The sequence below is a fragment of the Lithobates pipiens genome, unplaced genomic scaffold (genome assembly GCF_037356315.1).
Source record: "Lithobates pipiens isolate NorthernLeopardFrog02 unplaced genomic scaffold, aLitPip1_a1.2 Scaffold_8, whole genome shotgun sequence".
NCBI classification, from domain to species: domain Eukaryota; kingdom Metazoa; phylum Chordata; class Amphibia; order Anura; family Ranidae; genus Lithobates; species Lithobates pipiens.
This window is the reverse complement of record NW_027507903.1, coordinates 142,423,119-142,437,265: the sequence shown is the minus strand read 5'-3', so window position 1 is coordinate 142,437,265 and position 14,147 is coordinate 142,423,119.

The following is a 14,147-nucleotide window of genomic DNA, read 5'->3' as shown; positions in this document are numbered from 1 at the left end:
ATCGTCCTGGTGTTCCGGTCGCACACGGGAGACTTACCCGCAGAAGCCTGTCGTTGAGAACCCGTCGTTCCCCTTTGACGCGCGCTAAAGCGAACGGACGCACTCGCGTCGGCATGAACCAGCGCACGCGTGCACGTGGGGTCACGAACGGGCGCACGGTCACTCGCGGGGGCACGCTGACTCGTCGTGCGACCTTTTTTTGCGCCCTAAAGGCTTCTTTAGGTTCTTGCTCCATTCCCTTCTTGCTGTCCAGTCTACAGCGTGTTCGGAGATCCTGCTATTCAGTACCTGTACCTGTACCTGTTACCTTGGTTCCTGTTACCCGGCTAGTTCTTGACCTTGATCCGTTGCTGCCTGCCTACGACTTCTTGCTTGTCTGACCACGTCTCTGCCTCATCCTCTTGTACTGCGTTGACCATTTCCTGCTGACCCGGCCTGCACCCGACTCCGCTGTTCCTGCCAACCCGTTTGGATTTCCTGTGACTGCTGTCTCCGCTGACGATCGTCTGCCTGCCAGTCTACCCACTTGTGCCTGCCAACACCAGCCGACTACCATCAGCCCTATCTACTCGCTGTCGGTGTTCTGCTGCTTATCCGGACCTGCCTCTATCTGCCAGGCACTTGTGCCCTCTGAACTTTTGAATTCCTGTTATCACCTCCAGGGGTTCATTAGCCAGGGGATACGAGGGGCCGCTCCCTGCATTCCGGGCTCGTCTACTAGGTACGTGACACCAAGTGGAACGAAGACCACGGAGATGCTCCTCTAACGCAGGAATACCCTGCAGAACAAACAAGTCAGGCAACATGGAAGGTTGGAAACCATAATTCGCCATAAATGGAGACAATCGGGAGGCAGAAGGCACTGTTGTGAGCAAACTCTGCCCAAGGTAATAGGTCAGACCAGTTGTTATGATGGTCAGAAATATAGCAATGTAGCAATTGCTCCAAGGACTGATTGGCTCGTTCTGCGGCCCCATTAGACTGTGGGTGATACGCAGAAGAGAACACAAGCTGGATTCCCAACTGTGCACAAAAGGCTCGCCAGAACCGGGAGACAAACTGACTGCCCCTATCCGAGACAATCACCTTGGGTAGCCCATGTAAGCGAAAGATCTCCCGAGCAAAAATGGAAGCCAGTTCGTTAGAGGTGGGCAACTTCTTAAGTGGAATACAATGACACATCTTTGAGAACCGGTCAACCACCATAAGGATAACAGTGTTGCCTTGGGAGTTGGGCAATTCCATAATGAAATCCATAGACAGGTGAGTCCAGGACCTCTCTCCATTGGGTATGGGTTGTAGGAGGCCCACTGGAAGGTGTCATGGAGTCTTACTCTGAGCACACATGGGGCAGGTAGCTACGAAGGCAGTAACATCAGCCCGTAGACTAGGCCACTAGAATTGTTGGGAGATGGCCCAAATGAGTTAATTCCTCCCAGGATGGCCAGCTGCCTTGGGAGAATGGTAAGTCTGGAGCACTGCAGTATGGAGACTCTCAGGGACAAAGCAGCGGTCACAAGGTTTATCAGGAGGAGCATGGACCTGAGCAGCAAGAATTTTGTCACCCAAAGGAGAAGTAAGACTGGTGCAAATCGTAGTCAAGATACGATCAGGAGGAATCATAGGAAACAGAACCGACTCCGACTTGGAAGTGGAGGAAAATTGTCGTGACAAGGCATCAGCCCTTACATTCTTAGTACCGGGTAAGAATGAGACAATGTAATTAAAGCTCGACAAGAAAAGAGCCCATCGTGCCCTTCAGGGAGAGAGTTGCTTAGCCTCAGATAAGAATGTAAGACTCTTATGGTCAGTAAGAATAAGAACGAGCACGGTGGTACCTTCAAGGAGATGTCTCCATTCTTTCAGGGCTAAAATGATCGCCAATAGCTCTCTGTCACCAATCTCATAATTGCAATCAGCAGGTGACAATTTCTTCGAAAAGTAACCACACGGATGCATAGCGCTCTCAGAGTTAGGACGTTGAGACAGAAGGGCGCCAACTCCAGTCTCAGAAGCATCAACTTCTAGGATAAAAGGCAACGTAGGATCAGGATGTGGCAACACAGGAGCAGAAACAAAGGCAGCCTTGAGACTCTCAAAGGCCTTAATGGACTCCTGAGACCAACTCTGTGGGTTACCGTCCTTTCTGGTCCTATCAGTCAGAGGCTTGACCAAAGACGAGAAGTTACGAATAAACTTCCGATAGTAGTTGGCAAAGCCCAGGAAATGCTGCAGAGGACGTAAACCCATGGGTCGAGGCCGACTGCCGACAGTTTCTCTGGGTCCATTGAAAAACCAGCAGTGGAAATGACATAGCCCAGGAATGTAACCTGTTCACGATGGAACTCGCACTTCTCCAGTTTACAGTAGAGATTGTTCTCCCTTAGTTTCTGAAGTACACGACAGACATCTGTGTGGTGGTTCTCCAGGAACTTGGAAAATATGACGATATCATCGAGATAAACCACCGCACACAATTGTATTTGGGAGGACATCGTTAATAAATTCCTGGAAAACTGCAGGGGCGTTACAAAGACCAAAAGGCATTACCAGGTATTCATAATGGCCTGTTCTGGTATTAAACGCAGTTTTCCACTCGTCACCCTCCTTAATGCGCATGAGATTGTATGCCCCTCTCAGGTCAAGCTTTGTGAAAACCGTTGCTCCCTTGAGGCGGTCAAATAATTCTGTAATCAAAGGAATCGGGTAGGCATTCTTAATCATGACACGATTGAGACCCCTGTAATCTATACAAGGTCTCAGTTCACCGCTCTTCTTTTGCACAAAGAAGAAACCAGCACCAGCAGGAAACGAGGACTTGCGGATGAAACCTCAAGAAAGTGCGCCAGCAACATACTCCTCCATGGCCTTATCCTCCAAGACCGTCAAAGGGGAAACCCGGCCATGAGGAGGTATGGCACCAGGTTGAAGGTCAATTGCGCAATCATAAGGCCGGTGTGGAGGCGAACTACCGGCTTGACCTTTATCAAAGCCAAAATCACAGTACTCCTCCAGCAGGGAGGGGAGTGAAGCGGTGCACGGGACCTTGGATACCTTCAGGAAGCATGTCTCACTGCATTGTGGTGACCAGGAGAGAACCTCAGCATGGAGCGAATCAAAAGAGGGGTTGTGCCTCTGTAACCAAGGATAACCAATAACCAGCTGAAATCTGGGTGAGGAAATAACTTGGAATTGGATTATCTCATGGTGAAGAGCCCCTACGGCCATGGACAACGGAACCGTCTCATGAGTGACATGGGCAGGCTGTAAAGCTCTCCCGTCAAGAGCCTCAATGGCACGTGGAGTGTCACGCAGCTGCAGCGGAAACAAAAGCAGCATCAATGAACAGGCCTGCAGCCCCAGAGTCGATTAGTGCCTGTATCTCAATGGACGACTCAGCCCAAGAAAGGGTGACCAAAACCAGGGGCTTATCCTTCTGGATAACTGGGGACGAAACAACGCCACCTAAGGTCTGTCCATGACAGGACCTCAAGGTTCGGGCGTTCCCTGCACAGGTAGGACAAGACTTCAAAAAGTGACCTGCCTGGCCACAATAAAGGCACAATCTCTCCCTCCTCCTAAAGGCTCTCTCATCTGCAGAGAGACGCGTGAAACCCAGGTGCATGGGTTCATCTTCACTGACCAACTCAGTACCAGGAGTCATGGGAGGTGAGGGAGGCAGGGGTGGGACTACAAAGTTCGGAGGCAAACATACAGGAGGCTTCCGCAAGCGCTCCTTAAGAGAAAGTCTTTCTCTGAGTCTGGAGTCAATGAGGATGGCAAACGAGACCAAGCTCTCCAACTCAGTGGGTATATCTCGGGCTGCTATCTCATCCTTGATAGAATCTGAGAGACCATGAGAAAAAGCAGCTACGAGGGCCTCATTGTTCCAAGCAACCTCTGCTGCCAGAGTACGGAATTCAATGGCGTAGTCGGTAACAGTTCTCGTACTCTGTTTGATGGACATGAGGCACTTGGCAGCAGAAGCGGAGCATGCGGGAACGTCAAAAACCCTTTTAAAGGAGGCCACAAATGGAGGGTAACTCAAGACAACAGGTTTTTGCTTCTACCATAGAGGGTTAGCCCAGGCCAAGGCTCTCTCAGAAAGCAAAGATATCACGAAACCTACTTTGCTTTTGTCCGTGGGAAACGCCTGGGGCAGCATTTCGAAGTATATCTCAACCTGATTGAGAAACCCTCTGCATTGAACTGGATCGCCACCAAATCGCTGAGGAAGCGGAGCAGAACCATACATACCTCTTATAGATGTAAGAGCAGCAGCAGGGATGGCCCAGGTTGTACCGGAGCAGCCACCGTGGGGGATTCCAGGTGAGCCGTGCAATTCAGGAGCATTTGTAATGCCAAGGCAAACTGATCCATGCGGTGATCTTGCTCATCCAATCTGGAAAAAATATTGCCAACAAGTGGATTGACTGTATCTTCTGAATTCATGACCTTCGCGTACTGACAGGAACCATGAAACAGACAGAGACAGAAGTACAATCAAAACCCACTTGTTTATTAATACAAATAAAAAGGTAAATAGGAAAAAGCGTAGTCAAGCATAGCCAGAGTCCAGTAGCCAGATCGGGTAGTCAGCCAGTCCAAAGTTCATAAGCCAGATCGGGTAATCAGCCAGTCCAGACGTCAGGGATCCAAGGAGAGCAACTGTAAGCAGGATAGAAGCCAGGAGGGATGTCAGCAAGCCAGTCTTGAAACAAACAGCAGGAGATGGTTCCTAGTGATGTGACCAACGCGAAGGCAAAGGAAAGAGTGTGCTGGAAGGCTTTAAATAGGCAGGTCAGGCGAGCATTATTGGGAACAGCTGGTAACTGTGGAAAGAGAAGAGAGCTGGCAATTAGCCGACAGCTGAGCGGCCAGCCCAGAGGAGGAAGGGCTAAGTCAGCCCTGACACTATTTGTGTGATTTATACTGAAGCCAATTGACTTGTGATCCCTGTTACCTAAACTGCCTGCATTTCCACATCCATGATCAGGTCTGTATTGTTTGTAATCAGTAGATCCAGTAACACTTTATTTCTAGTTGGTGCATCTACCATCTGACCCATAAAATTGTCTTGCAAGACATTTAGGAACTGGCGAGCCTTAGATGAATGCGTGGTTCCCTCCGCCCAGTCTATGTCTGGATAATTAGAATCACCCATTATGATAACACTTCCCATCCTTGCTGCTAATCCAATTTGTAGTAGGAGATCTGTCTCCCCTTCCTCCCTCAGGTTAGGGGGTCTATAGCATACTCCCAGTATTATTTTCCCATTAGCTTCATCCCTTTGGAGCTATACCCATAAGGATGCCATCTCCTCCCTATCTCCCTTAGTGATGTAATTTCTCACATTCACTTGTGCATTATTCTTGATATATAGGCATACCCCTCCCCCTTTTTTTTTACCCTCTCTATCCTTGTGATAAAGGGTATCACCCTGAATGGCTGCCAGCCAATCATGAGAGCTGTTGGACCAGGTACAACAGTATCTCTAGTTCACCCATCTTGTCCACCAGGCTCCTGGCATTAGTAAACATGCCGTGTAGTTTAGACCAGTCACACATTATCCTTTTATTGAGTGTTCTGAGATTGCAACTAGGACTTTCTTGTGCTACTATACTTACCTTGGGTTTATGTGCTTTGGTCAACCTATCATTATTGCTCCCAATACTACCCTCTGGAATATGTTCCATGCTGAATATCTCTACCTCTGGACCCTCCCCCCTGACTTGTTGGCCATCTTCATTCCCAGCTGATCTGCTCCCTCCTCATTTAGGTGCAATCCATCCCTTCTATAGTACTGGTTATCGACTGAGAAGTCAGCCCAATCCTCCAGGAACCCAAAACCCTCCTTACTACACCAGCTCTTCAGCCACTTGTTTACTTCCCTACTCTCCCTCTGCCTTTCTGGTGTGGCTCAATGTACAGGTAGTATTACTGAGAATACTACCTTGGAGGTCCTTTTCCTCAATTTAGCTCCCAAGTCCTCAAAATCGTTCTTTAGGACACTCCATCTGCCCCTGACTTTGTCATTGGTGCCAACGTGCACAATGACAGCCGGGTCTTCCCTAGCCCCTCCCAGTAATCTGTCCACAAGATCCAGTGTCACTCAATGGAGCGTGCTTATTGGGATACTCTAGCCCTGGATCAGCCTCTCTGAAATTCCCCCCTCTACCCTTCCTGACTGTCACCCATCTACTTTTTCCTAGTGCCTGCACCTCTTTGTCTCCAGCCGCCTTTGTACTGGGCCCTGCCAGCACCTGCTGTGTACATTCCTGCCTCTCCTTAAGTATGAAGGGACTTCATTTGACCATAGTTCTATGGTTGCTTGTCTCCTCACTCTCAGAATGAAAAACGTGTAGCAAGAGGCCAAGAGGCTCCACTGACACAATCTGTTAAAGGCCAGGATTATGTAAAATTCATAGTAAATTTAGGTAAGTTTAGTTAGGACTCCAAGCAGGAGGTTTACTAAAATTGGTGCACACAGAATCTGGTGCAGCTACGCATAGTAGTTAATCAGTTTCTAACTTCAGCTTAATTAAGCTCAATTAAACTTTGACAATAAGCCCCGGTTTACATTGGTGCGTTTTGACATGTGACTTGACATGTCAAATTGCATGTCAAATCAGTGGCAATTGCTGGAAATGGCACTGTCCTAATCGGTGCGGCACTGCATATGCAGCGCTGCACCGATTTCAAAAAGTCATTTTTCAGGGTGTGATTTCCATTGACAACCTGCACAGATGTCTGTGAAAACGCCACCAAAATCGGGAACGACATGCATGAGTGAAATTGTGCTAATTCAGCTGAACTCGCATGGCCTCATTCCTGCAGCTCAGTGTGAACCAGGGCTAAAACCTGGAAGCTGATTGGTTACTATGCACAGCTGCACCAGGTCCTGCGTGCACCTGTTTTAGTAAATCTCCTTATAGTTTGGCACCATTGCAATTTTATTGCAGATAGCATGAGTTGCTTGCTATTTATTGTGAGTTAAAGATAAAGTAAACTTCTCTGTTTTGTTTCTACCTATAGGTAAGCTTATAATAAGGTTTACCTATAGGTACTGTAAATATCTCCTAAGTTTGCACAGTTTAGGAGATATTTACTGTATATTACTGTATATTGCGCCGATTATGCACTCTGAAGAACTGGCCACCAGTGCCATTTCTTCAGGGCCTGTGCCGTGACCAGCAGCGCACAGGTACATTCGGCCAATCAAAGCGCAACAGACTGCAAACCCAGAAGACTGCAAACCCAGAAGATTCATCAGGGTAGATGTCGGCTGTGTCAGCGGTGTGCCGGCACTGCTGCATGGCTTCATTCTAAAGTAAGTATTTCATAATGAGCTAGTATGCATTGCATACTAGATCATTATGCCTTTGTCTTGCAGTTTTTTTTTTGTTCATGGGGGTTTACAACCTTTCTAAGGTTTTAAAATAAATGTGTGAATTAACCACCAGCTGAAGACCCTCCACTAAGGGATGGATGAAATTGAGAGTTTCCTTTGCCTCAAAATTGTTTTGGAAAAACACATTGCAATCAATCTCTCTATCCCTCAGCTCACTCCATCAATCTCAGCACATATCACTAGTTTACTAATAGACATATCAGCCTAGATGTCACATCACTTCCTCAAACTCAATCTATCCAAAACTGAGCTCATAACATTTCCTCCCTCACGTGAATCTTCCCCTGACTTCTCTGTCAAGATCAGGGACACAACTATCAACTCACCCCATTTATGCCAAGGTGCTAAGTGTTAACCTGGACTCTGAACTATCCTTTTGGCCCCACATCCAATCACTGTCCAGGGCTTGCTGCCTAACCACCACAAACCTCCTAGTTCACTCCCTGGTCATCTCTCGCCTCAACTACTGTAACTCCTTTCTCATTGGCTTACCTTTACATAGTCCATCAAGAATTCTGTTGCCAAACTCATACACCTTGACCAACTGTTCATTGTCTGCTACTGCTCTCTACAAATTCATCCACTGGTTTTCGCTCACCCAACAATTTAAATTCAAAATACTAGCAACAACTTACAAAGCCATCCACAGCTCAATCCCCCCCAGATCCATCACTAACCTAGTCTCAAAATACCAACCAAATCATTTTACTTGTTCCTCCCAAGTTCTCCTGCTCCCCGCCCCCCTTGTCACTTCATCCCATGCTTGATTTCTCCCATGCTTGATTGATTTTTCCCGAGCCTCTCCCATCCTATAGAATTCTCTACCCCAATCTGTCCAATATCTCCTACTCTGTTTACTCTTAGGCTCGGTTGACATATGAGCCGCATGTGGCTCACAGCAGGAGTCCGTTGTGTGCTGGTTCACTGTTTCAGGTCTGATTTCAGCCCGAAAGATGCAAAACGCACCGGACCCGCTGCGGAGATATGGGATCCGGCCTCATAGAGAGGCAGTCAAAGTCTCCTGCTAATGCAAATTGGATGCTGGGATCCCACATTCCAATTCGCAATGGTGTGAACCCAGCCTCAGACAATCTCTAAAAACCCTTCTCTTCAGGGAAGCCTATCCTGCCCTCACCTAATATAAAAAAAATAAAATCCTGTATAATAATAATAAAAATAACAACAACACAGGTGTCAAAGGTGAAATAAAGCTGCTATTTGGTGTTTAGGGTATATTAGACTTTAATGGATCTTGAGGATTATGGAAGCTCCTTTAAACTATCCTGGACTTGTTTTAGTGAAACAAAAATGCTTATTATTAACCTTATTATTTATTTTTATTTATTTTTTATGTAGAGAAAAAGTGAAGTTAAATGTTACATTAACAGTATACGAATAATGGCCATATACACAATAAAAAGAAGATACAAAATCACAAAATACAAAGATTACTAAATAAATAAAATAAAATAAAAATCCTCATATTAAAAAAAAGATTTCTGAATAAAGATATTTTTTTTTTTAAGCAAAGTAGATCAATAAGTGAAACTGTGAGGGTTTGTTTTTACAAAATTTGGCAGATTGGGAAAACAGTAATCACTACCGCAGTGCAGTAAAATAAACAGGTTATTTGTTTTGTTGGAATGATATTGTAAGGTTGCAGATTCAGAATTGGCTTTGCATCTTGTCCATATGTGTATGGACCTTTGACTTAAAAGATCTAATATAGAAAAACATTTAATTCGTCGTCACATTGAGTTCAGTTCACAGTCAGTTTGATATCATTGTGGAGCTTTGACTTAAATGTAGCGATAAAATCAAAGCAGTATAATATTTGATAAATGCACAAAATGACAGGCAAACTTTAAGAGAGGCTTATATGAAAGATTAAGCTGTAAAAAGATCTATGAATACAAGCAGTTATTATCACAGAACCACTTGTGTTATTCCTCACATGATCCAAAATTGTGGTTTAGGTGTCATATGTTCAGACAACAGTGGACAACAGCAGGACAAAGGTTATTTTTGAGGGTAAAAATGCCTTGTAAATACCAAAAAAAATAAAGGTAAAGAGGATGATTTTGTAATTATACATCACACTGGCGCTTTGTTTAGATGTATTTGGAGGGAGTGAAAACTAGCATGCAGTCAGATTCATTTGCAGTATTGAACATGAGCCTAATGCTTACTGCTGCTTGATTCCCAAGAGATAGATTAGATTAATGCTTATCTTCAGGGCTTGTGCTAAATGGCAAGTGCACCTATTACCAGATGGTAGAAGTGCTGAGATTGATGGCTATTGCACAAGAACATTACCAAAAAAACTTTTACTTATACTACTCAACTGAGTTTAAAATAAAATGAAAAATTGTTCTGGGTTCCAGTAAATACAAAATACGAGTTCATGAGTAACTGATGTAGCAGCAATGTAAGTAAAATGTGTTTTCTACAGTACCTGTACAATAAAATTAAAACGTATCTTGTATCAGTCTTAATATTGTATAAAAAATGTAACTCCGCTGATCATAAAGTGCTTATACAATATTACCACTAAAAACAGTATCGGTGAAATGTGCACAAATATCAAAACTGTGCACAAACATCAAAAATTCATCAGGAATGAATGCATGTATGTATGCGAAATGCATAGAGGCTTCTGGGTAATCGCTGACGTCACTTTCTGTCCCAACCCATACCAGATCGAGGCTTAGAACGAACGCCAATCCCGGGGATGAAGCGGTGGAAATAACCCAAAAAACACTGCTGGAATGACTCAGTGCCGATCTAAAGGCACATGAATTGTGAGTGCACATTTTTATAATTGGGGATGTTTACCTTGTTGGTTTAAATAAATTTTACAAAAGCATATTGCGCAATGATGGTTATTTACTTCTTCTGAGATATCAAGATTTGTAGGGGTAACTAGTGGAAACCCAGCTGGAGAAATGGCAGGAAGGTGGAGTGGTTATCCCAATATGAACCAAAGGCAAAGTTTTTTCTAGGCTCTGGTGAGTGACTATTTCAGAAGGTGGTTGTGATGCACAAAGTGGTGAAAAGGCTTCTAAAATAGCACAGATGTGATTTTTGAGCACAGTACGCACATGTGATTTAAATGATGGAATTGTGAAGGGGATGTATGGAAATATTGTTAAAAACCTGTGTCCTGCAGTTTTGATACATTTGTAATTTTGCATTTGATAATTTAATAATTTGCACTATAACTTTGCACTATAGAGTTATATAGTTTTTATGTTTGTGCAAAATTCACTGATACTGTTTTTAGTGGTAATATTGTATAAGCACTTTATGATCAACGCAGTTACACTTTTTAATAGAATATCAATTTACCTCTAACCAATGGTAGAGAATATCTAACTGCAGCAGATTTCTCTATAATTTGAAATAAAATTTTTGCGTCAAGTGACACATTTTTTTCACTTTGTTACAATCTTGATTGGGCATGACAAACCCTTAAACTGGGCCATCTTCAAATCATTCAACCAACCAAAGTAAAACAAAACCTTGCTAAAGCATGCAAGAGGCCCTAAAAGGTTTAGTTTAATGTGTGGTCCAGTGTGTTATTATACCAACTTGAACTCTACACCATTTACCAAATCTAACCCTTTTTTGGTGCAAGGCATTAGTTAACACATTTCATATGAATATATATATATATATATATAGATACATTGTAAAATCCTTACAGATTTAGAAAAACATTTCATATTTCATATAGAAACCAATTAGCTTCAAGTTTTTTTTTTTAAAAGCTGAAGTTAGAATCTGATCGGCTACCATGCACAGCTGCACTCGTTTTAGGAAATCAATCCTTTTGCTCTTAATACATCACATATTAATTTTCAATAATTGCTAGCATGGCTATAAACTATTTAAGATTTCAAAAAATGTTAAATCATATTTATGTGATACAATATAGGCGTGGTGGCTCTGTTTGACATGTTTCACGATTAGCTTTAAGCGGAGTGCCACCCATTTTTTTTTTTTAATTCTAATCTGTTCTATTACATTCATTTAAAACATTATATCCATGTCATTAAACAAATCGCTGCTCAATTCCCATTTTTTTAATCTTACTTACTGTTTATTTCTGCTCTGCAGAGTGCTTCCATCTCAACTGTGGGCATGTGAAGCCTACTAGCAGTCTTTTCCAGGATATGGTGATGCTGGCTACCCAGCATGCACTTCACCATCTCATGCATGCGTCCTATACACAGAGCGTAGCGCAGGAAGATTATCTTGCCAGAACAACGGGTAGCAACAGAGGAAGTGCCACCCCATTATTATGGCTACTAAGATAACCTATCTACAGTAAACCCTTCGGCGATGACCACTGACTGCTGGGAAACTATGACACACATCCCCCAGGAGCACAGGCACAGCGGGGTATGACGTAAATGACATCCGTGGCCTGGAAGTGGCAGATTAGAAGGGACCCCATGACAACAATGCAGATAGAGTAAGTAAAAAAAAAATGGCCCAAATGTTGTTGCTCATGCTAAAAGCTGATGATTGATGTAAAGTTTAAATTATGGGAGGAACTCCGCTTTAAAGAAGCTCATTGCGAAACATGCCAAACAGAGCCACTATTCCTGTATTGTATGATGTGAAACTGCATCCATGTGAGAAGTTATTTTTCTAAATACCAAAGGGTTTATACCCATGGCAGCAATTAATTAAAAATGAATATGTTTCCAGTGTTTCAGTCTCTTTCCAGTGTTTCAGTCTCTTATATCCAGATATGACAGAAGGTATAGGCCTCCTGGCACAGCTAGGTTTCCTCACAATCGCTCTGGGTTTGCTCTGGAATCTCAGTTTAGCATCCCCGTTACAGGTTTAGGTTCCTCTCAGACCACCACACACAGCGATTGATAAGTGGACTTATTTTTGTTTTATTTATGTGCTAGTTATATGAGATAAGCAGCCCACTGGTACACTTTTTCTTGTGGGCCATTCAGAGATGGGGTTGGGGTGAGAGGCCGTCTCCACAGTGTGCTCCCCTTGGGGTGGGTTACGGATTCCCCCCAGCAGTCCATCTCCCTATCTGGTATTGGTGTATAGTCTGAGGCCTCAGTAGTGCATATTCCTCATATCTGCCTTTCTGGATTACTGCTCCTTTTCAATGGTAAAAGAGACTGTTTTCTGCTTTCTGTAACATCTGTCAAACACTGGAATGTCATTTTGCACTCCCTGGTTTTGGAAAAGGGGAGATGTTCTTCTTTGCTTGTTTTGTTCTTTTTGCAAAATCAATAAAAATATTGAAATAAAAAAAAAATGAATATGTGATAAATGTTAAATTAATAGGAGTAGGCAGGCCACTAGAGATAATGTCAGGCTTCACTATATAGATCTAAATCTTGCTTAATATTATTGATTTATACCATGGAGTTTTTTTGTTTTTTTTCAATTTAAAAGGATTTAAAAAATGTCTAGTGGGGAAAATAATTATTTGATCCCCTGCAGATTTTGTAAGTTTGCCCACTTACAAAGAAATGAAAGGTCTATATTTTTTATCATAGGTGTATTTTAAATGATGGAAACAGAAAAAACACATAAAACAAATGATATAAATTAAGTTGCAGTTTAGTGAGTAAAAAAGTATTTGATCCCCAAGAAAAACATGGCTTAGTGCTTGGTGGAGAGGTAAGATGGTAAGATGTTTGTTGTAGTTTGTGACCAGGTTTGCACACATCTCAGAAGAGATTTTCGCCCACTCTTCTTTACAGATCTTCTCTAAATCCTTAAAGCAGAGTTCCACCCAAAAATGGAACTTGGAGCTTTAAGTGTTGGTGACCCCCTGACATGCTACATTTGGCATGTCATTTTTTTGGGGGAGGAGCCAGTACCTTGTTTTTACAGGCACCCAGCTCCCACTTCCTCCCATGGGGCCGCAATACCGGAAAAAAGATCACCTCTCCCCCCCCCTCCCTGCAATCCTATGGGACATGTCACAGGTCCCAGAAGATTGCCTGGCCAATCACAGCATGCAGCGTGGCTCACGCATGTGCAGTGCACTCCCAGTTGTGAAGCCACAGCTGGGCGCCCACAGTGACAATGCCGGCGCTGCAGAGAGGAGGGAGGCTTTATGTGCCCGAATCACTGGACCATGGGACAAGTAAGTGTCTGATTATTTAAAGTCAGCAGCTACACTTTTTGGAGCTTCTGATTTTTAAATGGGTGGAACTCTGCTTTAAGTTTTCCTTGCTGTCTCTAGGCAACTCAACATTTCAGCTCCCGCTATAAATTTTCTATAGGATTAAGGTCTGGAGACTGGCTAGGTCACTCCATGACCTTAATGGGCTTCTTCTTGAGACACTCCTTTGTTGCCTTGGTGATATGTTTTGGCCATTGTCATGCTGGAAGACCTATCCTCAACCCATCTTCAATGTTCTGGCTGAGGGAAGAAGGTTCTCATCCAAAATTTTACAATACATGGCGCCATCCATTGGCCCTACAATGCGGCAAAGTCGGCCTGTACCTTTAGTAGAGAAACATCCCAAAAGCTTAATGTTTCCACCTCCATATTTGACTGAAGGAAAGTGTTCTTAGGGTCATATTCAGCAATTTTGATTCCTCCAAACAAGGTGAGTCGAGTTGATGCTCAATTATGGTCTCTTCTGACCACAGGACTTTCTCCCAGTCCTTCTCTGAATCATTTAGATGTTCATTGCCATGACTGTACATGTGCCTTTTTGAGGAGGGGGGATCGTCGTGTCTT